Raw genomic sequence first — 26,566 nt, forward strand, 5'->3', positions numbered from 1 at the left:
CTGGACATGCAGAAATCCATGGGTCCAAGGATGGATTAATTAATTAAATCAATTAAAGTGCCCATCGACAAATGCTTGTTTTCCTTTCCCATCGTCAGGGAATAATTTGCAAACACAACAGTAGACTGCCTTAGTGATTTCTGAAAAAAATCATCCAAATTGTCATTTCGGTTGTCCCATTTTTCTTCATCCTCAGAAAATGGGACTCGTGAAGACCTCTAAATTGCTTTTGTCCTGCAACCTCATACTCTTTTCTCCAATTTTCCATATTACCTATGTTTTTTGATTTATTTGTGAAGAAATATTCTGTCCTATCCAATTAAACAGATTTTGGCCATAATGCAATGTGTTCAGGGTAGGTTTCTTCCCTTACTTTGACAAAATTACCAATATTTTGTAGTTCAGTTGTCACTTCAGAGTTCACTTGTTCAACTTTTGCAGTTGTTGTGGTATCCCCACAACTAGGCAAGTGATCAGATCATTCAGATGTTTTCTCGCCCGTACCTTTTGATGAATGTCCACTATAATACTTCAAGCTTTTAAAAATAAGATGACAAACTGTCTTTTTGTTAGCTTCATCTTCTTGCCTCGCCTTCATTTTTTTTGCATTTTTGACTGCCAGACTCATAGTGTCGCTTCATTATTGCTAAAAAACTGACCTTGATCTTAGGCAGACCAAAAATGTCTGAAAAAGCAGGGGTGTAGCCACGGGTATGCCTGGGTGAGCCGTGGACTGCCCAATTAGGTGTAACGCAGGTAATCCCATGTTTTTATCAGGCTCTGTAAAAACGGGATTTTGAACCATTACATACTAGTGACAAATCACGGCATTGTTGCAAAGTGTGGGGGAGGGTGCTTTTGTTCAATTGGATAATTGGTCAAGCAGCCAGACTTTGATTGGCAAATGATGATTTCCCTTACTTGTTGTTATGCTATTGCTGAGAGAGCGAAAAAATGGCAAAGCAAAATGCTTTGCTAAACTACTTCAAAAAAACATGTTTAGAGCACGGTTTGCAGAATGCAGAAAGCCTGGACCACTTTGCGACTTGCAATGCTTCAGTCATTTGTGAAATTTGTCCTGCATTTTGGGGCCCCCTGTCGTTGGGGGCCCCATGCCACTGCATGATTCGTTTCACGGTAAATCTGCCACTGCCAACATGGCTACAGCAAGAGTTAAAATAACTATCTGGTACTGTGCTGTGAAAACAATGAGACCTTAATGACCACCTGTTGAAATGTTATCATGGACCCTGTGTGTATGAATGTGAAGTAGCTGAAATAAATACAGGTATATTCCTTTCAGTGTACTTCTATCAGTTTTATGCACAAAACCTTATATTACCAGCTGCGTTTCATTTTGGAAACACATTTGGGAATCCAAGAAGGGCTCTGACTGTTGTTTCCATTGGGGAAAGAGGGATATTTGTAACTACTCACACCACAGCAGGTGGTTTCTGGTTGCATGTTGTTTTTCTTTCATACACATAATTGTAATTTAGAGCAGGTTTGTGGCTGTTTGTGGAATCCTCTTCTCTCTAGGCTAAAGTGTTCTAGAATTTCAGGGCCTTCCCTTTTCTTTTCTGCATCTAATTGTTTCTGCTCTGTGCTGAATTTCTCTGGTGTTTCTGCTAGCACCTGGCAGTACCCATGTTCCAGGAACAAAAGCTTCTCTGTAGAATGACTATGACAAGAACAAGCTGTAAGTAGCCAGCTGAAGGTGACATTTCACTGGACATCCAACATATGTCATTCAGCATTGCCAAGGTTTTTTGCTCCCCATCCTATTGACACAGAAGAAAGGAGTTTGCATTTCTGATTCATTAGCGAGAGTAGCTGCTTTGAGGATTCACTGATTGTGGAGAACCAGGTGTACTTGTGTACACCTTGGGCACTTCATTTTCAGGTCCAGAAAGCTACAGAAGGCAGACACCTCTATGATGCACATTCCCCTTGGAATATGGAGTCTTATTTAGACCTTGCTTTCTAGGGGTGAGAGCAAAGGGCTGGGTGCCTGGAAGAATTTGGTGTATTATTGTAGTTTGAGCCTATGAAATACCAGATTTGTTAGTTATTTCAGCAGGAAAAATTGCGTAAAAAGCAGGGTCTTTGCTTTATAATTTGTGTGCAAAATTTCCTAAGGCAAATTAATAATGATACACTCCTCACTCCTCTCAGCCAATCAAAGGGTATGCACTGATGGCCTCTGAAGGGAATTATCTCCACCCCTGTTGTATCGGAAGGGCAAATTAAACTGTACCAGGTCTCCGGAATTGGAAAGGAGGAAATGGGGAGACCCCTGTTTTCTTCCAGAAAAGCAAAACATGTAGGGAAGCAGTTAATGTCTTTTATATAAGAAGTAAGGTCAAACTGGATTAACTAGTCAAGTCCCAGGTGGAGGCTGACGGGACCCATGAGAGAATGAAGGGCCAAACCAGAATGAGAAGCAGCATCCTCCAAACCTGGATTAGGCAGAATCCCTGTTAATCTTTCTCTATCTGCATAAAATAAAGGTTAATAACCTGACTGCAAAAGAGCCAACTGGGGAATTAAATATCACGTGAAAGGGATTATCACATTTTAAAAAGAATTTGAGAGTGACCATGACATAATAAATTCATTAGGTGCCTTTTCAGATCTGCACTGAGTTGTACAGAAGCACTGCCCCCCCCACCCCATATGAGGGGGGTGGAGGAACTTGAGCTCCTGCTTGATATTTAAGACATCAAAAACAGAGTTGCTAAAGAAAGGAGCGCACATATTTTCATTATTCATTTTTTGAGTCTTAGAGAGACCAACAGGGAGTTGGCAAATGGAGGGAGGCACAGGGGTGAGAAATAAATTATTAGCATTTTCAAATATTCACTGCAGATTAATCTGGGGAAAATGCTGGTGGTTGTTAAACCTCTTGTGTATTTCTCAGATACATTTGTTTTAACCCAGTCAGTTCTTTTTGCTTATTTCCAACCAGTAAACTTCATTTTTGGAGTTTTAAAAGGTCTTTAAGCTGAACAGAAATCTAATCCGAGCCAGAGGAGCTGACTGACCAAGCAATACCGTTAGCTGATGTTTTGGCAAATGCTCCACACAAACTACCTTCTCATTTCTTGCTCCACTAACATTCAGGCCCCCAATGTTTCTGTCTCTCGCTCACTGGCTTCCCACTAGCACTGAGAATGTTCAGCATGTGCTCATAGTGTGGATAGCATCTTCCGATTGGCACTAGAGTAAAAGCCTCTTCTTGGGCAGAACAGAGTCTCCAGTATCATTCTATAGGGACCAGATCTCTTAAAGTTTGCAGTATTCAGGTGTTATGTCTTCTGTGTTCTGCAGTAAGAGTAATAGCAAAACAGCAAGAACCAGTCAGTATAGAATTAATTTCTTGGCTGACCCATTGCTCAGGTGGTGATCAGGGGTATGTCTGAAAGATTTTAAGCAGGGTTGGCTCTGATCTGCTTTGGGGTGGGAAACATGCAAGGCTGTGAGAGCACAGTACTGAATCAATGCTCCGGTTTGGTTCTGAGGAGCCCTGTACTCCTGGAGGTACATCTCTTGTAGGAGATACAAAACAACTTGTGGACACTAGAGATCCTTAGGCACATGTTGCAACGTAAGCATATTAGGTGTGGTATCCTACACAAATTAGAGGATTGGGCCAAAAGAAATCTGATGAGGTTCAACAAAGACAAGTGCAGAGTCCTGCACTTAGGATGGAAGAATCCCATTCACTGCTACAGACTAGGGACCGAATAGCTAGGCAGCAGTTCTGCAGAAAAGGACCTTAGGGGTTACAGTGGATGAAAAGCTGGATATGAGTCAACAGTGTGCCATTGTTACCAAGAAGGCTAACAGCATTTTGGGCTGTATAAGTAGGGGCATTGCCAGCAGATTGAGGGACGTGATCGTTCCCCTCTATTTGACATTGGTGAGGCCTCATCTGGAGTACTGTGTCCAGTCTGGGGCCCCACTCCACAAGAAGGATGTGGAAAAATTGGAAAGCGTCCAGCAGAGGGCAAGAAAAGTGATTAGGGGACTGGAACACATGACTTATGAGGAGAGGCTTAGGGAACTGGGATTATTTAGTCTGCAGAAGAGAAGAATGAGGGGGGGATTTGATAGCTGCTTTCAGCTACCTGAAAGGGAGTTCCAAAGAGGATGGATCTAGACTGTTCTCAGTGGTAGCAGATAACCGAACAAGGAGTAATGGTCTCAAGTTGCAGTGGGGGCGGTTTAGGTTGGATATTAGGAAAAACTTTTTCACTAGGAGGGTGGTGAAGCACTGGAATGGGTTACCGAGGGAGGTGGTGGAATCTCCTTCCTTAGAGGTTTTTAAGGTCAGGCTTGACAAAGCCCTGGCTGGGATGATTTAGTTGGGGATTGGTCCTGCTTTGAGCAGGGGGTTGGACTAGATGACCTCCTGAGGTCCCTTCCACCCTGATATTCTGTGATTCTATTATTCTGTGTTCCTAGGTAATTACACTGAGCCTGCCTATGTTTCTCCTGTGGTCTCACTTTTCTGTTCTAAACTGTTCTATGGTATTGCTATGTAACGTTAAATTGCTACCACTTTCCACCCCAGATCTACAGTAGATACCGTTTGTATAGTATTTACAAAGTGAGAGCCTGAATTTGAGTATCCTTGATTAGGAGAGCAATCCTTACTAGGGCTGTCAATTAATCGCAGTTAACTCAAAAAATAAATCACGATTAAAAACATTAATCATGATTAATCGCACTGTTAAGCAATAGAATACCAATTGAAATGTATTAAATATTTTGGATGCTTTTCTACATTTTCAACATACTGATTTCAATTACAACACAGAGTGTACACTTCTCACTTTATATTATTTTTTATTACAAATATTTGCACTGTAAAAATGATAGTGTCTTTCAATTCACCTCATACAAGTACCATAATGCAATATCTTTATAATGAAAGTACAACTTACAGATGTAGATTTTTTTGTTACATAATTGCACTTAAAAAAACAAAACAATGTAAAACTTTAGAGCCTACAAGCCCACTCAGTCCTACTTTTTGTTCAGCCAATTACTAAGACAAAAAGCTTATGCTCAAATAAATTTGTTAGTCTCTAAGGTGCCACAAGTACTTTTTTTTTTTGCAGATGCAGACTAACACAGCTGCTACTCTGAAATAAGACAAACAAGTTTGTTTACATTGACAGGAGATACTGCTGCCTGCTTCTTATTTACAATGTCGCCGAAAAGTGAGAACAGGCATTCGTATGGCACTTCTGTAGCCGGAGTTGCAAGGAATTTACATGCCAGATAAGCTAAATATTCGTATGCCCCTTCATGCTTCGGCCACCATTCCAGAGAATGTGCTTCCATGCTGATGATGCTCATTTAAAAAAATGTGTTAATTAAATTTGTGACTGCACTCCTTGGGAGAGAATTGTATGTCTCCTACTCTGTTTTACCTGCACTCTGCCATATATTTCATATTATAGCAGTCTCAGATGATGACCCAGCACATGTTGTTCATTTTAAGAATACTTTCACTTCATATTTGACAAAACGCAAAGAAGGTACCAATGTGAGATTTCTAAAGATAGCTACAGCACTCGACCCAAGATTTAAGAATCTGAAGTGCCTTCCAAAATCTGAGAGGGACGAGGTGTGGAGCATGCTTTCAGAAGTCTTAAAAGAGCAACACTCCGATGTGGAAACTACAGAACCTGAACCACCAAAAAAGGAAAATCAACCTTCTGCTGGTGGCATCTGACTCAGATGATGAAAATGAATATGCGTTGATCTGCACTGCTTTGAATTGTTATTGAGCAGAACCCATCATCAGCATGGACACATGTTCTCTGGAAGGCTGGTTGAAGCATGAAGGGACATATGAATCTTTAGAGCTTCTGGCATGTAAATATCTTGCGATGCTGGCTACAACTGTGCCATGCAAACACCTGTTGTCACTTTCAGGTAACAAGAAGCAGGAAGCATTATCTCCTGCAAATGTAAACAAACTCGTTTGAGCGCTTGTCTGAACAAGAAGTAGGACTGAGTGGACATGCAGCCCCTAAAATTTTACACTGTTTTATTTTTGAGTGCAGTTATTTTTTGTACATAATTCTACATTTGTAAATTCAACTTTCATGATAGAGATTACACTACATTATTTGTATTAGGTGAATTGAAAAATACTATTTCTTTTGTTTTTTACAGTGCAAATATTTGTAATAAAATTAGTATAAAGTGAGCACTGTACACTTTGTATTCTGTGTTGTAATTGAAATCAATATATTTGAAAAAGTAGAAAACATCCAAAAATATTTAAATAAATCGTATTCTATTATTCTTTAACAGTGCAATTTAATTTTTTTAATCAATTGATAGCCCTAATCCTTAATCATGCAAATACTTCCATTTAATTCAGTGGGATTGCATGGGTTAGTAAGGGCTATGTGAACAAGTAAGGGCTTGCAGGTTCAAGCCTAAAATCAGAGGTAAATGTAAACTTTACAGTATTTATAAAGTAAAATTCTTTGTGAAGCTTCAAGAGAAAAGGTGCATTGTTGCTTTTATAATTAATCCATTGCTAGGTTGTCTCTTGGAGGAAGCACCCATAAGTCAGCACCTTCAGGGACCTTCTAAACGAGGACTAAACTTAGTTCAGTGGGAAAAACTATACTGAAAGGCAGTTAAGATGGTGTTTATTTGGACATTGATTTACTGTTAGAATGGTGAGGACTTGTTTGTTTGTTTTTTCTGGTGATCTTTCAACTCCCCTTTAAATGAAACATTTAAAAATATTAACATAAGCAAAATTGGATATATTGGCCTAGTATCCTGGTGGCAGGAGAGAGCTGCAATATATTGGAAAGTGAAGGGATTTAGTTATATGGGGGAGAGATTATTTTTGTGGTTAGAGTAGAGGATTAGCAACCAACACCTATGAGGTTCTAATCCCTCCATTGTGACGACGTTTCCCAGCTATGTCCTAGGTTAAGTCATGTCCCGCCTCTGTGTCTCAGTTTTCCTGACTGCAAAATGGGTATAATGCTGACCAATCTCACAGGGTGGGGTTGTGTTGTGTTGGGAAGATTAAAGTTTGAAGAAAAAAAAGGTCTGCATAAGTGCTGAATATTCTGATTTCTTTTATTTTTTGACAAGCAGTAGTTGGGGACATGTCCGAGAGTGCTCTCCTTTTGAGAAAAGCGGAGAGCATTCTGGGAGGCACCACCCCACCCCAGCTAATCCGAGTGTCCTTTTGAAGTAGTCTGAAGGTAGATTCCATCCAATTGATGGAGGCTGTACAAAGCAGCTGGGTTGCAGGTCTAGTGAGAGAGGAGTGAAGAGAGGAGCAACAAAGGAGTTAAAATAAGGGAATTGGAGAAGTCTGGCTGGTGGCAAGAGGCAAACAGAGAAATTGCAAGGCTGTGTATCACTGGTTCTTTTAATCTTGTCTGAAACCTCAGGAAATCACCTGGATGTCACTCTGTGATGCTCCCATTTCTCCAAAACGATTTGTCTGTTTAAATAAACCCCCAGAGGAGGTGCTCGGTGACTGGGGGTCACCTTTGATTGGTGACCCAAACAAGAGGAGAGAAGGTCACAGGAAAGTATGTCACAAGGGTGTGAATGAGTGTAAGATGTAACATGATTACTCTTAACTAGCAAGACCATCACAGCCACTGCCAAATCATTGGGTTCTGCATTAATCCTGCAATGTATTTGTAGTCACTTTCCTATCCTTCTCAATTAACTTCTCTCTGTCTCAATTCCAAAGGCATTAGTCTTATTTGCACGCTTCATTATACCACACTGATATGCTAGTGTGGGGTGTAATCCACCTCTTCTGCAGTATTCACTGTCAAATGAATCTAGTGCAGGTTAGAAAAGGGTACCCTGGATAAGTGGGAAAAGACACACAGAGCAAAGAGTAACTAAGTAGTAAGATTTCCTGGCTAGCATTCTAGTTATCAAGTAACATTCAAAAGCAAGTTCCTAGATGGGTCATGTGCCGGGTCTAATGGAGACATTGCTGCTATCACACTCTGCTTTTAAAATACTTGTGTTATACTATAAGGAGGGTATATTTAAGTCCTGTGTACATTCAAATTCCCTAGAAGTGTAACTCCTGGAAAGGTATAGAGATAAGACATTGCAGTGATAGGGTGAAACAAGGAGAGAGGATGGGCTTTCCAACTAGCAGATGCTCCTATTAATGAAGGCACCCGTTAATTTATAAGAACGACTGCTGCCAGCTTAAGTTAAAACGGGAGCACCATCTTTTCCTGAAGGTCTTATTTCCATAATTTAAAATGAGGTGGTTTATTTAGCAGATTTGACTGGTGCTAACCCAGCCACGCAGCATGGAGCTGTAATTTTAGTCAGGTTGGGGGATATAAAGCCTTATGAATGAAAACAACGCGTGGGAGTCACTTGCCATACTGCAGCATTATGGAAACAAAGTAATTCATAAGGCAAACCAAGGCTAAAGTGGATGATAAAGCAAAGCCATTAAATTATCACAAGTTGCAAACCCACTCCAGTAACTTCAGCTCCTGTCACATACTAACTAGAGCAGTGACTCTAGGGAAACCTGATGTTTTTACAGTATCTGTGGCTTTTGGAGCTTGTTCCCCAAACTAGGACCCTTCCCCAAATGTGACACAGACTTTTCCTGTAACTCCCTGAGCAAATCTTGGCACATAGCTGTCAATTCCTGGGTCACTTAACCAGTTGCTTTCCTGATTAAATAGAAAACTCAGGAAGCATAGACTATCGGTAGCATTTACCATCATGGAACTATTTGGATAAAACATTCCTGGCTGCTGCTTACCTTGAATCCTGGGATCCAAAATATTTTCTCTCTTCATTTGCACTTTTGTAAGAAGTGTGAATAATCTATTTTTACCTCTCTGTATACAGAGAAATGCAAGAATAATAGCATTAATTATATTCATACATTTTCCACCTCAAGGCATGTCCAGATCTGGACCCTGATCCTGAAACCCTTATGAGGAGCTCCACTGGCTCCAGTGGGACTAATTGTATAAGAATCTGGCCTTTTTTGAAAGCCTGGACAAAGTTAGCAGAACACAGACCCCAAATCAGAGACTTTTGAAATTCATAGCAGAAAGAAAACTCTTGTTGCATTGAATTTAGAGGCTTAATTTCTCTTTTGTGCATTAAGAGAATAGAAGTATTATCTGGAACTTTATCCTGTAGAAATAAAGTTGATTATTAACATTGTCTCAAAATTCTGATTCTTTGTCACCAGTGGCAGTTAATACTTTGAGAGTTGCCAGAATGGATCAGACCAGCTGTGCATCTAGTCTGTTTTCCTGTCTTCATCATTCATCAATACCTGATGCTTCAGAGAGGCAAAAATTCAAGAACATAAAGCATTACCATAAACACCTGCTTCATTGTGCAATGCTATACGAGGGGGCAGAGGGAGACAAACTTTCAAACTTTGTCCATATGACCCTCAAAAAACAAAACAAAAAACAAAAACACCTCCCCATAATTGGACAGTGACCAACCAGAAATATGAGATCAGCATATTCCAGCCCTTAGTGCACCCCTTACTTCTCAAATGCCCAAGTACAATGATGGACTTTGCTGTGTGTTCTGGAGGTCAGCAGGTCCAGGGAGTGCATTCCAGAGTTGAGGACCCCTTACACATAACATCTTCCTGGAAGCACACTCTCTTTCTTTTATTCCCAAGGTGACCATAAAGATATGTGTACTTTTATCACTTTCATATAGGAGAAAACTGTTCTGGGTAAAGATAAAATATCATCGCTCAGATGCCCAGAATATAAGATACTCGTTTGTGTCTAACCTCATGGGAATGTCTCAGATACTTCTCCAGTTTTTTCTCCATATGCCAACAAGCCAGTTAGGTGTTGTGAATCAGGCCTTTCGGAATTTGCTTTGCTGCGTCTCTCTGCTCCTTTTGTTGGTCTCTGAAGTATAGCACCTTGTTTCCTTTCAGCTAGGGACTCTCAGTGTTTTACTGCAAGAGCTCCTTATGCAGTCTGGATGTGCTGATTGCAATATGATGAAAAATGGCCTACTGGGGATTGTCCCAGAATCTGGATGTTGCCTCTCATGGTTTTGGTGGTGGTGGTGTTTTTTTTTTTTTTTTTTTCCTGGGTTGTTGTTTTTTTTTTTAAATGAGGTATTTTCTTGTTTCATTGTTGGGCAGACACACGTGCTCATCTGAAAGAAGGCAACCTGCTTAAGAGCACACCACTTTGTCTGACTTAGCAAATTAACGCTTAAGAGAGGGCAGAGGGGATGTCTGTCTGTCTGTCCGTCTGCTGGTTGAGCATAAGAAGCTATTTCTCCTCTCCTCTGCTGTGAGGAAAGCCAGTTGTTGAACCTTCTTCATCCCTCTTAGCAATCCCAAGCTATTTCTTTTCCTTAAATGATGCCACTTATCCCATACTGAGGGAGCAGTGTTGGGGAAGGGGCTTTAGCATCATATATCCTACTCCTGAGGTTCTGGCACATATGTTGTAGGGCACGCTTGATGGCCAGTCATGCCCATGCCATTTTCATCTTTTCACCTTTGTGGGACTCAGAGTTGCTTATTTCAAGTTACAGGAGGCATCTGATTCTTCAGTTAGATACACCTGAGTTGAATAAATACCTCTGCCTGGGTAGCTTCTGACTTCAAAATCTCAAAGATTTAAACTCTCCTTCATGACCTGGTGTCTAAAGCTTAGGGTTGGGCTGCACATTTGCAAAAGAGAGTGAGTTTCATGAACCCACAGCCTTCTCCTGATTCCTGGGCTGACTTCCCACGCACCTGAAAACATTTCTCAGCTGTCTGAAACTATTCCTTTATGGTCCTTGCCTCAGCTGTCTCCAGACTGCTGAGTCTTGCCAACTGGTAGCCGGACGCTGTAAGCTGTCTTAGCTAATAATGGATTGTAGGCCGCAGTTTCTCCCAGGTGAGCCAAAAGAGAGATTTTCCCCCCTGGAGGAGCTCTGCTCAGCTTACAGCATCTGGAAGTCCCATTCTGAAGATCTTTTATAGATCTGGCTTCATCTAGAATGGAATATAGACCTTGAAGAAAGCTACCTGCTTTAGTGGCTGAGACAGAACTGTGGTGATATTAGCGGGAGCCTGATTTCTGTATGAGTCCAAAACAAATAATTCAGTGGAGAGTTCAAGCAATTTAAAGTTGTTGTTTTTTTCCTCTTGCGGTTTGTTGAGAGCAAACTCTGCTTAATTAGCCCATATTCTGTCTGCCATAGATCATAATTCTCGTGGAATGGTTTAGATGAGAGCTGAGCTCTCTTAAAAGCTAATGTTATCAGGCCAATAGACTCCTTTTTGTTCACACGCTTCCTCAGTCAGGATTGCTCAAGCTCTTGCGGGAAGTGTCGTGCTCTTCCCACTCTCATGGTTTCCAGCATGGTGTGAAATGCTGACATGCAGAATGTGACGTTTATTGCAATAGTCGGGGGAGTGGGGGGGAACGGAAACAATACAAATTAGTGAGGAAAGGAATTAGGCATCAGTGAAGCCATGCTCATTTGCAGTAAGAATTCACAGGCAACCCTATAAAAAATAAAACCGGGTGCACAGCCCCACTTGTGAAGCATAACCCTACAATAACAAACCAGTGTGCATAGTAAAGCTGGGAGAATTTTTTCAGACTAAGAGTTTGTTCATCAAATAATGCTGTTTTGGTTGACCCAAAATTATTCACAAATTCATGTCAAATTAGCCAAATAGTTTTGGCCAAAAATAAATGTTTTGGGGTAGATTCATAACAGGTGATGGTGCCTGTGCCCCCCTTTTGCCTTCTGGCTCAATGGTCAGAGCACTCATCTGGAATACCCACCTTCAGGACCTCACACTGCCTGATTTGGACCAGGAATTTGAACACAAGTTTTCCATTCTCTTCCATATCCCAGGCAAGTACTCTAACTAATGGGTATAGTGTACTCTGAGGTAAGTCTCTTTCAGTCTCTCCTGATGAAGTTGTTACATTTTGTATAAATATTTAACTATTAATTGGGCCAGAGAAAGAGAGAATCACTCTGTAGCCTGGTGGTTAGGCTGCTCCCATGGGAAGCTGGCATCCGAGGTCCAGTCCCTTTTCCAGTGAATATTTAATTATTTAGACAAAGTAGAGCAGCTTCAGCAGGAGAGATTGAGAGAAATGCACCCCCGAATAGCCAATAGCCTGATGGTTAAACCACTGTCTTGGGAGTGAGGAGACCAGGGTTCACGTCCCTGCCTCAGAGCAAAGATTCAAAGTTGGGTCCCCCCATAGTAGGTGAGAGTCACAACCACTGGCCTACTAAGATATAAAACGGGGACGTGCCTCCTCCTCGTGTTTATCCATGCCCCAAAGCAAAATGTCTTGATTTCAACTGACCCAAAATGAATTTTTTTTTTTTTTTGGTATTTTGTTTCGCTGAGGAAACCAAAAAATCTTTGTTTCATGCCGATGTGAAACAAAAAAACATTTTCACATATTTTCGTTCAGCTAGTGAACCAAAAAATCAATTCGCTTTAGTGCATAGCCCAGTTCTCAGGAGCAGACCCTGCAAGTGAAGAAAGTAGCATAATGGAGGGAAAATAAATTGCTGAGAAAATAAGTTTTGGTTTCAAGCCTCTATGGATTGTTATAAGCACATGCACAGAGAACATACATTTTGAAAATTAGATATTAAAATAAGATATTTGTTCTGATGTGGAGCCTTAAGGGATGGGGGGGCATAAAATATGGCATAGATTAGCAAGACAAAAAGCCCACATTTTCAAAACTGACTAGCGACTTTGAGTACCTCCTAGTCTGTGTGCCTAAGTTGAGGCTGCTTAAAGGGGCATGATCCTCAGGAACCGGGTGCTCAGCACTTTCTGAAAATCAACCCCCTTCAAAGCATCTCAAGTTGGGCACCTAGATATGGAGGTACTCAGTCACTAGTCACTTGAAAATGTGGGCCAAAAGGTTTCACTCTATGGGGAATATTCTTTGGGAGCTCAGTCCTGCTTCCACTGTAGTGAGTGGGATTTTTAATACCGATTTCAATGGGAGCATAGTTCTTTTTGATGATTTCTGGACCTCTTCTGTTCACCAGCTCAGAACTGCTGGGTTTTCCACTTGTCTCCTAAAGATTTGCATTGCATCACTCCCTGCCTCTGTTGCTGTAGCATCTTTGTCCCAGAAAATTACTTCTCTAGCTTTAACTGTGCAACAGAGAGGCAGTGCACTGGTGATTAGCACCGGTTACTGGGTGTCAAGAGACCAGAGTGACTTTTTCACTGATATTCTGTGACCGTGATCTGTTTCTGTTTCTCCATCTGTAAAATGGGGCTTATCAAAATTGCCCATCTTTTAAAAGTGCTTTGAGATCCTCTGAACTTTAGGTACTGGGTTCATTTGATATTGCTGCAGAATTAGCAGGGGCATCTCACTGTGTTATATACATGTTACCATGTATGTGGTGTTAATAATGCAACATTAACCAAACTAACTTTCCACTTCCATGCTTTCTGGCTTCTATTGTACTCTGGGGCTTTCCAGTTGTTAAAGCCATTGAACAAAGAAGGAGAGAACAGCAAACTCTGGGATGGGGTGGAAAGAAAAAGTGAAGAACTAATGAAAAACAGTTGAGAATGGGACACATGTGCTAGTAATGTAAACTGGCAAGAGTCCTCAAGAATGCTGCCATGAGAAAGTAACCAACAGGAAATAAACAGCCTTCCCTCTCTCCCCCTGTAGTTCCCTCTTGCATACTGTAATTTCACTAAATACCATACAGCACAGAACTGCCATAAGGTGCTGTACAACTGAGCTTTAGCTGGAGGAAAACATGACCTCATCTTTTCTTTTCACCACATGCTGTGGTTGCTAATAAGTTTCTTGGTAGTAATACATATGTTTTGGTCCAGTGAACTGTCTCACACATTTTCTACCTTGCATTGCAAAAAAATAAAAAGTGGTCTGTTATAGTTTGCTGTCTCCTGAAGGATTTGAGTGTTAGGAAGCCATTACGCCTTTTTTAGATGCTGTGGGGTTGTAAGAGCTGCCTGTCTCCTGGAAATGAGGTTTTCATTCTACTGGAGGAAAAGGCAGAATGATCCTATCTTCCACCACCTTGTTAATGTTGAATCCCTCCTTGTACCGTGTGGTTCATTGTGCACTGTTTATTGTTTATTTCCAGAAGTTCTGACTCTTCACCCCTTCCAGCTACTGATGTTCTCAGATAGCCATCCATGATGAATTAGGGCATATGTGTTTGGAAGCCTCGGAGGAGTGGGCTCCATCCATACAGATTTGTGCTATCAGTAGTTCGTTCTGGCGTCACTCTGAAAATGACCCTCGCAGCTCCTGGCTCTCTATTGTTGGTGATGATGGTGCCAAAAAGATTGAAAATTCTGAGACTCTTCTTCCTTTAGGGGCCAATCCTACAGCCTTTCCTCAGTGAGTAGATCTGTTGCATGGTCAGACCCTGGTTAGCTAACACTAAGGGTGACATCTGTACTACAGCTGGGAGGTGTAATTCCCAGTTTAGCTAGATATACACATGCTGGCTCTGCTCAGACTAGTGAGCTAAAAATAGCAATATGATCACAGCAGCTAGACTCTTGCCCCCACCTCATGTACTCAGATGGGCAGAGCCATCCCTTGGGTATGGTGAATCAGGGTGACTGCTCCAGGCCTTGTGCTTTGCGGGGCCCCATGGGCCAGTGCGATTGGCTGGCACGGTCGGTCCCAGAAGTGGCGGGTCGGTCCCAGAAGTGATGGATTTGTCACTTCTGCCCCAGGCCCTGCACCCTCCTAGGGACAGCCCTGCAGATGGGGTTGTACTTGGGAGGCTAGCCCAAGTTGCTGCCCGTGCCACTTTGGCTACATTGTCACTTTTTACCTCGTTAGCTTGAGCAGAGCTAGCATGTGTACATCTATCTTAGTAGGGAATAGTGTAACACCGACAGACCCCGGTTGTCAGCAGGAGGGATTGAACCTGGGACCTCTGGAGCTTAGTGCATGAGCCTCTAGCGCATGAGCTAAAAACCAACTGCCTGTTAGCTAAGGCTGTAGAGCAGACTCCCTTCACCATAGGACTTGGTGTAAAGCTGCCTTTAATATAAAACTGCTCTAATCTGGTTAACTCCCATCAGCATTTCTTTCAGGAATCTTATTTATACTCTGCAATGATGTTGATCTGTCCCTCTAGAACAGCCTTATGCAGAGTGTGACTGATAATTTGAAAGTGAACTGTGGTAAATTCCTTGCTTTTTTAAATTATGGGTTTATTTTTTGTGTCAATAGAGCTAGGACTACCTTTGGTTTTGTAAAGGAGTTCATGAGGGAATGGGTGGGTGGGGCAGGGAGTTGGTAAGCAGAAAGTTTGCGGGCTAAGGGGTTTTAGTGTTTTTCTTTTGTGCTCAGAGAAACAATTTTCCTTTGCACTTGGCAATCTCATTTCAAGCACTAACCACAAAACTCATTGGTCTGAATTAGTGAAACCTTTATGTTTAAACCTTTGAGCCATGTGCTAGATATTTGGAAGATGACGAAAATGCCAAGACTCACAATATGTAATAGCTTTGGTTTGTGGTCATAACGGTTTAGATTGAGTGGAGGGGTGGGAAGGGAATTTTACAAGCTTTGAGTCTTCATTTCTAGAGGATAATGGAATAGCACTGTTTATCCTTTTCCATAAATACCTGCCTATGGCTTTCTCCTGAGTCTCTACCATGCAGTTATGGGTTTGTTTGAGCTTGTCTCTCTTGAAATATCATTGCTAAGTCCTTTAAAATTGTTATTTCTTTGTTTTTCTTTTAAAGAAAAATAATTGGATCTTAAGAGGAATGTTTTGTGTTTGGTGGGAAGGCTGGAGTTTGTTTAGAGAAAGGGGATCTGAAGAAGATATAAACCAGAGATACTAGCTATGAGGTATTAAGCATGCATTCCAAGAGAGAGTTGAAGAGATATACAAGGCTATAAAATACCCCCTTGCATACCAGTTTCTTTCCCTTGGAAATCTCTTAAAGCACTGAACTAGTAAAAATGTATGCTGGAGATGCCCAGAGCCTCCAATGGAATGAACAAATGGCACTAAATTCTGAAAGGGAGAATCAAAACCTGGTCAGAGTAAGCTCTCTGTCACAGGGTACTTGAATTGCCAGCAATGCAGACTCAGACCCCTGCTGTACATTGTCTGGAGCTCAGCTTTTCCTCTGATGCTTCAGTCATTCGTGGAAAATCCTCCCTAAAGGTGTCAAGAGGCGACATTATCGTGTGCTTGCTCAGATGAATGTGAGGAAGGAGATGCAGGAGGGAGAAGAGGACCTGAGAAAATGAGTGGTACAAAATACCCAGATTATCAGAGCTCATGAAGTGGCAGCTTTGAACGTGAAAGCACTAGTGCTAGAGCCTCGTAATTCCAAAGAGCAGCCAGTGTCTGCCACCAGGGAAAGGAAGGGAAAAGCAACAGCAAATCTCAATTAATAGTTCATGCCAACAGAAATTGCAGCTCCTGAGTCAATAAAGAAGGAATAATTTTTAAAAGGGTTACACTGAAGGTGGTGGTTCCTAGAATCGAGACGTTTTAAACATATTAAAACAAAGGGAGTGCTGGTTAAAAGAACAACATGTAAATTGCCGTTGTTAATGCATATGTTTTTATTAGGGACCCTGCTCCCTCAGAGTAGATAATATAATCCTATCACTCCGGAAGCACCTTCAGTTTCTTTCTCCAATAGATTTTGGGCCAGGAGGGCATTGGGATTAATGAGAGGCAGCGATTATGGGAAAATATTCCATTATCCCTACCCTTTGGCAAGCCTGGATAATTAATGAAACCTTTGCAAGAAATATCATTCGTTTCAATGTAATTGCAAAATAATTATCTCATATGGTAGGGGTGTTAACTGTGTTGATTGATAAGGTGCAGGTAACGTATGAAACATCTGCTTCAGGAATATATGCACTGCAACATTGTTCTAATTGGTCAGGTCAGCAGAATGCCCTGCAATTAAATAGATCAAAACCCGTGTCGAATGCTGGAGGTGTTTTGCCATACACACAGCATATGACATAAAGCAATCCAGTCTCCTTGGGGAGGTTTCTGCATGCCAGATGGGAATTCTTTGTTCACAGTGTTGTCAGTGGATTGGTGATTGAATTTTTGAGTATGGGCTTTTATACAGTACTTAATTACAGAACATCATGCACAACTAATAAAAAAAAAACAGAGGGAAAGGCAGAGAGTGAGAAGAAATCTTCGGACTAAACCACTGGATTGAGACTAAGGAGATCTTGGTTCATTTCCCAACTCTGACACAGACTGTGTGATCTTCTGGGCAAGTCACTTCCTTTATCTCTCTGTCTGTTTCCCATCTGTGAAATGGGGATAATAGTACTTTGTTTCTCCCACTCTTTGCTGTCCTGCCAAGTTAGACTGTAAGCTGTTCAGGGCAGGAACTGTCCCTTACTATATGTTTGTATGGCACCTACCAAAGCTGAGCTCTGTCTAGAGCTGATCAGAAATTTTCCAATGCAACTTGAGTTTTTTTGGAAAGCACCAGTTCATTAAACACAAAATTTCTTGTGAAAGCGAATCAGATTTGAAAAACTTTTGCTAAATTACAGGCAATGTTCCAGGGATAAAACTATTGTGAATGTCCATTTCACTCAACAGCTGCCAGTCCCAAGGAGCAAATTTCATTTCAGAGACGCCATGTGTCAGTCAGTGTTTCCTGAACATATTTTTGGGGGATTTTTTTAAAAATGTTGTTTCGTTCCGATTTAGAATACCAAAATTTCTCGCACACCAGAAGTCCCAAGTTTTGAGCAGCTCTAGCTCTATCTCAGTTGGAGCCTGTAGGTTCTACTATAATGCAAATAGTAACAATAAGACAGGAAGGCCTTTTGAAGACCTCTTTTTGGAGGGCGGTCAAGGAGTTATGGGGGGAAAAATTCATAGAAATTCCACAGCCTTGGTAACTTGGAACAGCCAAAATGTTCCCAAAATAGATTGTTAGTGAGTAATTTGAGAAGAACTAGTTCAGTAGGGCAAAGTGCCTTTTTGCTGATCATGCTCATGTCATGAGGGTCACTATTGCAGTGGCTGCCATTAAAAAGTCATGGCGTGCTGTTGAGTGGCATCTGAGCAAACACACAGTATTTTCCTATACATAGAATAGGAAATAATTGCATTCTTCGATGCTGCTGAGTGGTAATGGGTGAGCAATGCAGTCTTTTTAATGGCAAGCAGCCTAGGGAGATGTTGTGGGGTAAAGGAAGTGGAGTTGTTCAGCACTTGATCAAGTAGGTTGTGGGTCATCTGTTCACTATTATCTCCCCCTCTGCCCTCTCTGAACCTCATTTTAATTTCTCTGATACAGGGATGGTCAAAACCCAAACTTCAGGGGCTGCAGCATGGCCCATGGCTACTTTCCTTTTCGATAAAGTGTGCTACATGGAAACTCTGAGCCTGATTCTGATTCTCACACTGGTCTTACGCCAGACTATCACCTCTGATTTCAGCTGAGCTGTTCCTGATTTGCGCGAAGAGCAGAATCAGGCCCTTCAGCATGTGTTGTTGTGTGTAGTGCAGCCAGACTGCTGGGACCATGACAGAGCATTGCAACATGGGGTTTATGGTCTCCATGGGCTCAATTCTCATGTGAAAGAGGTGGGTTGCTATAACCTGGTCCATTTTATGCTGGATAGGTGTGAGCCTATGGGCACATTGCCAGCATCACCCTCAGGTGGGCAAAATGTGTTTTGCCCAGTGCTTGATCTGCAGCTCCTGCTGCATATGCCACTATGGGGAACTCCAAGTCTTGTACCAGGTCTGGAATGCTGTTAATGTCTGTGTGAGATTAATGTCAAGCTGTTAATGTCTGTGTAATGGGTTTTTATTCCTCATTACTGACCTGATAGATAATTCCTCAGCTGTTCCTCCAACCTGTGGGATTTTACCCACTTAATTAACTTCCTATCTTGTTAAGTTAGCTCCCCTTTTTTGCACAAGGAGCTGTGTACAACTTGTGTTCAAGGGACTTTTCTCATGATCATATCAAAGGTACCGAAGTCCCTGAGGCTGGTGCAGAGCCTTTGAAGTGAGTGGTGCTGCTGCAGAGGCCAAATTTGGAAGTGCTTTCTTGTGTTCTGATAGCAAGTTGTTGACGAGGAGCCAAGTCTGTGATATGTCATGTCTGACACAGAGGTGAGATGCCCCATCCCTGCACCCCCAAAGGAAATAAATGGAAACCGGTGACACTGGCCAGACGACCCACTTCATGCAGAGTGCCTGGTGGCATGCTTTAAAATGGAAAGCTACCATATACTCATCAGCCTTTCAGCATGTTCGTGAGCTGTCTATGTAAATAAATACACACATCAAACAAGGAGCGGACAGCTTTTTACCATGTTTCAGGCTGAGATGTTGATTAACGATGCAGCTCATCTCAGCATCTATCAAATTAGTGCTAAGACCGTGGCTGCATCTTAGCTCTATTTAATGTACAGATATTTACATCATGGTAGCTGTAAAATGTAATGAGATGTTGGCTGGATTTACATCTGTTTGGTGTTGCTCATGATTTACAGAAACATTCAGCTTAGATGTTTCTTTCATCATTATCTTCTCTGGTCTCTCACTCTCTATTCATTGTGCCTGGTTAATTGTGTTTTTATGCCCATGTGCATCATTGTGGAAGTATAGAGGGATCAGAAAAACCCACAAGAAAGGCATCCACCCCTCAGTGCTAACAAATGTTGGCAGGAGAAGGATCTGTGAGCAGGGCTGAATAAAACTTTTTATCTCCAGCACTGAACCAAGCTGCGCTCTTTAAACCAACATAAGGCTGTGAGCCACAAACACCAAATTTGAGGAGGAGATCTCAATATTACATTGTATAAGGGACACGTGTGAGCACAGTTGGGTGGCTATGCGCAACTCTAGGAACTTTTATTATGCTCAAGGCTGTTCTAGAAACAGCAGGGGTACAGAGAAAGGGGGATCACATATGAAGAAATTTCACTGAGGTGTGTACAGAAGAGGGACTCCTTACTTCCCTGGTAGGCAGAATCTGTAGAGCCTGCACATGGAGGGGGCATCTGCTTTCTGTCACACAACTCTTTGATGTTAGGGTGAGCTGGGAACTGAACCGAGAAAGACTGATGGCTCTGCTTCTACATACACCAATCCAGTGCCAGTGCCCTTATAGACTGCAAAATGTAGGAGTTAGTTTCAGCCTAGTGGTGGAGAACTTTTCCCCATCACCTCTGGGCACCTGGGCTGCACGGTAGGACACAGGATTTCAGAGAGAGGGTACAGCAGCAAGAAGCTACAAACTGGCATCTACTGTCCAAACTGGAGCCACAATGTGAAAATAAATTCCTAGTGCACTTACCAGACCAGAGAGTACAATGACTGGATTTAATTATCAAATGTGACAAATGGCTATAAATGGAATTGTAGATATCAGCAAGATGAAAGTGTGTAGAGGTTGCAGAGGAGTTTGAGCTCCTAACCGATTGGAGAGGCAAACCTACGTAGATGGCTTCCTGTCTTCTTATAGTACTAACATCACCATGTTACCAGATTTATTATAGGTGGGCGGGGAGTAAAGGGATGAAATTAATGTAGACAGTTTATATGAGAAATCCCTAATCATGAGATCTGTTAGAATTCGCAATGGTCTGGCAAATGAAAGAAGGGTAGTCCCATTTCTTCCACTGTTCAGAACTGGATTGGACCAAATATTGGACAAGGAAGGGCACAATCTTTCATTGGCTAGGAGGGATGGACTAAATGACCTAATAAGTCTTTTCTGTCTATAATATTCCATGATCAGGTAACTGGTGGATTGGGGGAATGCGGTGGACATAATATATCTGGACTTCAACACAGTCCCACATGACATTGTGATAAGTAACCTGGAGAAATGTAGACTCACTGGAACTACCATTAAGTGGATACATAATTGGTTAAACAACCACAAACAAAGAGTAACTATTAATGGAATGATGTCGGGTTGGAGGGAAGTCTTAAGTGGGGTTCCACTGGGATCTGTTCTGGGTCTGGTGTTTAACATCTTTATTAATGACCTGGATGACCTAGAGAGCATACTGATGAAGTTTGCAGATGACGCAAAGCTAGGGGGGTGGCCAATACTTTGGAGGATAGAGTTAAAATTCAGAGGGATCTTGATGAATTGCAGAGCTGGCCTATAGACAACAAAATGAAATTCAACAAAGACAAATGTGAGTTGCTACACTTAGGGAAGAAAAACCAAATGCACAAATGCAGAATTGGGGAAAACTGGCTTGGCAGCAGCACTGCCGAGAAAGATCTGGGAGTTGTGGTGGATCACAACCTCAACATGAGTCACAATTTGATGCTGTTGCAAAAAAAGCAAATGCAATTTTAGGTTGCATTAACAGAGGCATAGCATGCGAGTTACAGGTAGTGAGAATACCACTGTATTCTGTGCTGGTTAGGCCTCAGCTGAAGTACTGTGTTCAGTTTTGGTCACCAATGTATAGACAGCATGTAGCGAAACTGGGAAAGATCCAGAGGTGAGTGACAAAAATGATCAAAGGGATGGAATGCAAGCCATATGAGCAAAGGCCGAAGGAACTGGGTAGGTTTAGTTTGGAAAAAAGGAAATTAAGGGTAGATATGATAGTGGTCTTCAGATTCTTGAAAGGCTGCCATAAAAAGATGGACAAAAGTTGTCCTCCTTTAGCACAGAGGGCAGGACAAGATGGAATATGTTCAAATTACAGCATAGCATATTTAGATTAAATCTCAGGAAAAACTTCCTAACTGTAAGAACAGTAGGACAATGGAACAGACTGCCAAGGGAGGTTGTGGAAGCTTCTTCACTGGAGCTTTTCAAAAGGAGGCTGGATAGCCATCTGTCTTGGATGGTTTAGACACAACAAATCCTGCATCTTGGCAGGAGGTTAGACTACATGACCCTTGTGATCCCTTCTAACTCTATGATTAGAGATGACTGAAGGTACATGAATAAATATGTCTCTCACGAGAACACATATAACTCAAAATATAACATTAATGACCCTAACTATGATACAGCCCTGTGCTTCTGTTTCTAGTGGTGCATAGGTTGAAATGGCCTCAGACAATGAACAGTCGTTACCTACAAGGGCAGCACTATACCTTCCTAACTGAATGGGAAAATTGTTACTCAAAATGTCACCGAATCGAATCTTTGATGATTCATGGTAATTTGTGCACCTGCCTATGAAACCTTCCATCAGATAGTCTCACTTTATAAACGTGGATGAATTACCCCCCCACCCCCCCAAGAGGCAGGAAAATATCCCTATTGTACATTTGAAGAAACAGGGTTTAAAGAGATTAATGGAGTAGACTTCCATGGGCAATCTACTCATGTGCATGGACAAAATTGCACACGCAAGCATCTGTGCTTACACTTTGTACATGCAACCAGCTGCACTCATGTCAATACTACTTTTCTCCCTTTAAACAGTCTAGCACTTGCATAGGTGCTTCTGTTTGGAATATATAGCAGCCTGAGGGGCTTGCGTCTGTGAAGTGCAGGGAGCAAGTATGTATGCGTACATATGTGAGAGATGGAGGGAAGATTTAGCTGGAAATGTATTCCTAATTGACTTGCCTAAGGTCATGTAGCAAGCCAGTGTCAGAGCCAAGAATAGAAGCCGGACTCCCTGACTGTTCGTGTAGCTGTTAGACCAGGGGACTGTGCTGCCACCCTACGAATGCTGAATTAACAACATAGGAGGTGTATGTGTCACAAGTCTGGCTGTGTCAGACCTGGTCCCAACATTTAGAGTTCAGGTTTCCCTCCTTTTTTAAATCTGGGAAGTATGAAATAACACTGTCTGGGGAAGGCAAAGGTGTTTGAGGGGGTGGAGGGGAGAGATGCCGATACCAGTGTGCATGATAGGGATCTAATTGAAAGCGGCCTGGCATGATGTTAGCACTTACTAGCTTGCTGAACGCTAAAGACATTTACGTTTTGCTGGCTAGCAAAATTAGTGCTGTGCTAGCTCATGCTGGCTGGCTCATTCAGAGAGCACAACAGGGAACGGAGGCTTGGTATGCTGTGCTGCGCCCCCATCTCAGTGTGCTTCACCAGGATAGTCTGGTGGGTGATTGAAAGGAGCTTGTCTTCTATCTTTTCTCCTGAACCATGAATGCGTTTGTTACACTCTCTGGCCTCCTATGCTGTAAGAGGCTAAAACTCCAGACCGGTGTGTGACATCTGGCACTAGAAAGGGCACAGGGGATGCGAGAGCTGTGCTAGTCAGAGGAGAGAGGTGGTGAAGGGGTAATGTGAGGAGAGAGAGAAGCCCTGTAACCACTCTGGCATAGGTTTGTGTTGCGCCAGTTCCTGTCTGAATCCCATCTGTCAGTGAGAGTGCGATCTAGACCCAACGTTGCTTAGTAGAGAGGGAGAGAGCTGCAGAGCAACTACTCTGTATGGCATGTGCTTCTCCCCCCTCTCTTCCCAGCATCCTACTGACTTCTCCAAGGGGAAGACTGAGAAGATCTGATATGACCTTCCTCTACCTGCTTCTCTCCCAAGGGCCCTTCCTCCTTTACCCCAACCACTGACTACAAGGTCTTTTGTTTACTCACTATGTACATCCCCTCCAACTTTTCCCCTCCCCTCCATCCCCTCCTGGCTAGTCATGTATCTTTGTCCATTCTCATTGCCTCCCTACACCTTCACCATCCGCTTGCTGCCCTCTTCTTACCATTTACAACTACTACTTCTCTGAAACATACAGCCAGTAACTTGCCAATCTGCCTTTCACCCTCCCCACACCAGTGAAACGTCAGTCGACAAAGTCTCGAATAGTCTCTCCCTGGGCAATCCTTGTGGCCACTTTCTCTGTCCTCCTCCTCCTTGAACTTTCTGCAGTGTTTGATACTGCTGATCACTTCTTCCTCCCTGATAACCCCTCCTCCTTTGGCTTTTTCAGTCTACTCCTCTCTTTGTTCAACTCCTACTTCTAAGTGGCTCATTCAGCATCTCCTTGGGAGTTACACAGAAAATGGAGGAAGACGGGAAGTTGCACAGTGTTTTGTGCCCCTTCTCTTCTCACTCAGTACCTCATCCCTGAGAGATTTGATCCGTTCACAAGGATTCAGCTTTTATTTCCTGTCCTGTTTCTCTCTAGCCAGTCTGTCTCTCCTAGGGTGACCAGATGAAATGGACAAAATATTGGGACACATGGGGGAAGCCACAAAAAAAAGGTGGCCGGAGCAGAGTTGCTGAAGCCAAAAAAAAAAAAAAAAAAACCGCTGGAGTGGCCAAAGCCACAATATCGGGACAAATGGCATCCTGAACGTGCATTGGTCGGGACACAGGACAAAGAACTAAAAATCGGGACGTCTGGTGACCCTAGTCTCTCCATCACCTCATCCTGGATGGCTCACTGGCAGCTCTAATTAACAAGGATAAAAACGAGCTCCTTATTGTTCTTCCCAACCTCCTCTCCACTTTTGCCTTTCTCCACTGTTGTGGACAGCAGGTCTCCTCCAGGTCACATAGCATCGCTACCGTGGGGTCATCTTTGACTCCATCCTCTCTGCCTTCCTACACATCCCGACTGTTACCAAGTCTTGTAACTTCCTCACAACCTGTTGACAATCTGCTCCCACCTTTCTGTCCCAAAGGCAAAAACTGTTCCTCCTTGATCACTACAGCCTCTTCCTCTCCAACCTCCTTGTCATTCCTGTCACTCCACGCCAGTGCATCCAAAATACATCTTCCTTGCCCAGTCAGATCATTCCTCTCCCTCTTTCAGTGCTCCCTTCGCTCCCTCTGCCACTTCACTGAGTTTACATTTCTTGTCTTCATCTTTCAAATGTCTGCCCCAGCTTACATCTTGGATCTCATTTATTGTGTCCTTATTTCTTTCACTCTACCAGCCATGCTGGCCTTGATGCTGCTTTCTTTCCTTTCATTCCCACCTTCTAGCCTCTTTCCATGCTGCCCCTATGCCTGGAGGTCAGGGAATCCATGACTCTGTGAATGCGCCAACCATGAAACCCTATCTAACCTCTGAGGAGGCCGCTCTGCTCCTGAAGAGTCAGTAACAGATACAGAGCAACTCTGTTGATGCTTCATAGCCTTGGTGGACAGATTCCTCCTTCTCTGTAAAGGGCCCACTGTGCCCTGGCTGGCTACTTAGCTGTGGCATTGAGGAGTGAAAAGGGATTGCCCCTTGGGGAATTTGCTGCATTTATGCCTGGAGAAATTGTGTGTTTTCATTGAGTTAATTCAGGCACTCAAGGAACTTTTGACAAGTGCCTGCATAAGCAGAAGTGACTAAATGAAGGCTGAAATCTTCTCCCAGTTCCTGACACTAGGGTATATTTATTTTGTTTGTTTGTTGTCCCTGACAGGTCAGTCAGCCCAGTAGCACCAGCAGGTCAATGAAGAAAGGAGATCCTGACTGACACATGCTTACCTCAACCTGACTTCTGGAAAAGAACAAGTATTGCGCTGAAAACCTCTCACCGGGCAGCACTCAGGTAAGGGAGGCGGCTCTGTTAGCACTTCTAACTCTGCTGGCACCAGGCTGGCCAGTGCTTGTTCACTGTGCTGCTTTCAGCTGAGGAATCTTCCCTGGTTTGTTTCTAGAGTGGCTGCACCACCATGTAGTTCTAGAGGTGAAACTCTGCATTATGCTGACTCATGGAAACTGGAGCTAGAAAAGATGGCACCTTCTATTCCAGCTCCCTAATCCTCAAATAGGCCAACATGGCTCCCTTGCAGTGTATTCCCCTGTCTTGTTCTAAATGATGGGATTTTCCCTATTTCCCTTGAGACACTATTCCAGAGTCTAATAGAATTAATCTGTTTACCTCCCTCTTAACCCTTGACCACTGCAGATGCAATTAGTAGAAGGGGATGGAAGGACTCTGTTTCCTGCACTGTATTGAGAAGGCTGGCCACACGCAGCTCCTTGTTAGAAGCACCATAGGGCTGCACTAGCCATGTTTGGTTTAGCGTGAGTGCCTAGGGTGTGTGTTTCAGATCATAAAATTTGATGCCCTCTGCTTGTCATCTTGTATTTGCCTGTCGTGACTGGTACCCACAGACTTTTCTCTGTGAGAACACAGGAGCATTTTTATCCATCATTATTCAGGGCCTGGCAGGGCAGTGAGTTGTGTTAGATGCCTGTAGGAAGAACAATATTGCTGGAAACTAAAGAGGAATGCAAAGCTGTTGTGTTGTCTTCTCTTGCTGGTGACTATCTGGGGCAGTTTTGTCAGTGGCACTGGAGCACTCTGGTGCTGGACTCTGAGCTGAATTTCAGTTTCTCTCATAGATAAGTTGGCTGGACTGTATGAATTTGGTGTCCTTGCATCTGGTTTGACATTGCTGGAGGATCTCTGTGTCCCTCTGTATACTGGCCCCAGCCCTTTCTTTGATGAATGCTGTAGCCTCTGGCAATATTTACTGAAAGGACTTGGTGGAAGAAGCAGTTGAACATATAATCAGAGAAATTAGAGCTGAGGCATCCCTAATAGATCTTTCAGAGTAACAGCCGTGTTAGTCTGTATTCGCAAAAAG

At 42.7% G+C, this 26,566-nt stretch overlaps 1 protein-coding gene across 3 annotated transcripts in view; it reads left to right on the forward strand.

Annotated features, from left to right (window-relative positions):
• Window positions 1–26,566, forward strand: part of TSPAN18 (tetraspanin 18) — a 177,446-nt gene that overhangs the window by 69,960 nt on the left and 80,920 nt on the right. For all 3 annotated transcript variants that reach the window (XM_073348075.2, XM_073348076.2, XM_073348078.2), the window contains one exon: window positions 25,393–25,521. The gene's annotated coding sequence lies outside the window, so the exon portion shown is untranslated. The remainder of the gene's footprint in view (window positions 1–25,392; window positions 25,522–26,566) is intronic.

This window comes from Lepidochelys kempii, chromosome 6 (assembly GCF_965140285.1).
Source record: "Lepidochelys kempii isolate rLepKem1 chromosome 6, rLepKem1.hap1, whole genome shotgun sequence".
Lineage (NCBI taxonomy): Eukaryota > Metazoa > Chordata > Testudines > Cheloniidae > Lepidochelys > Lepidochelys kempii.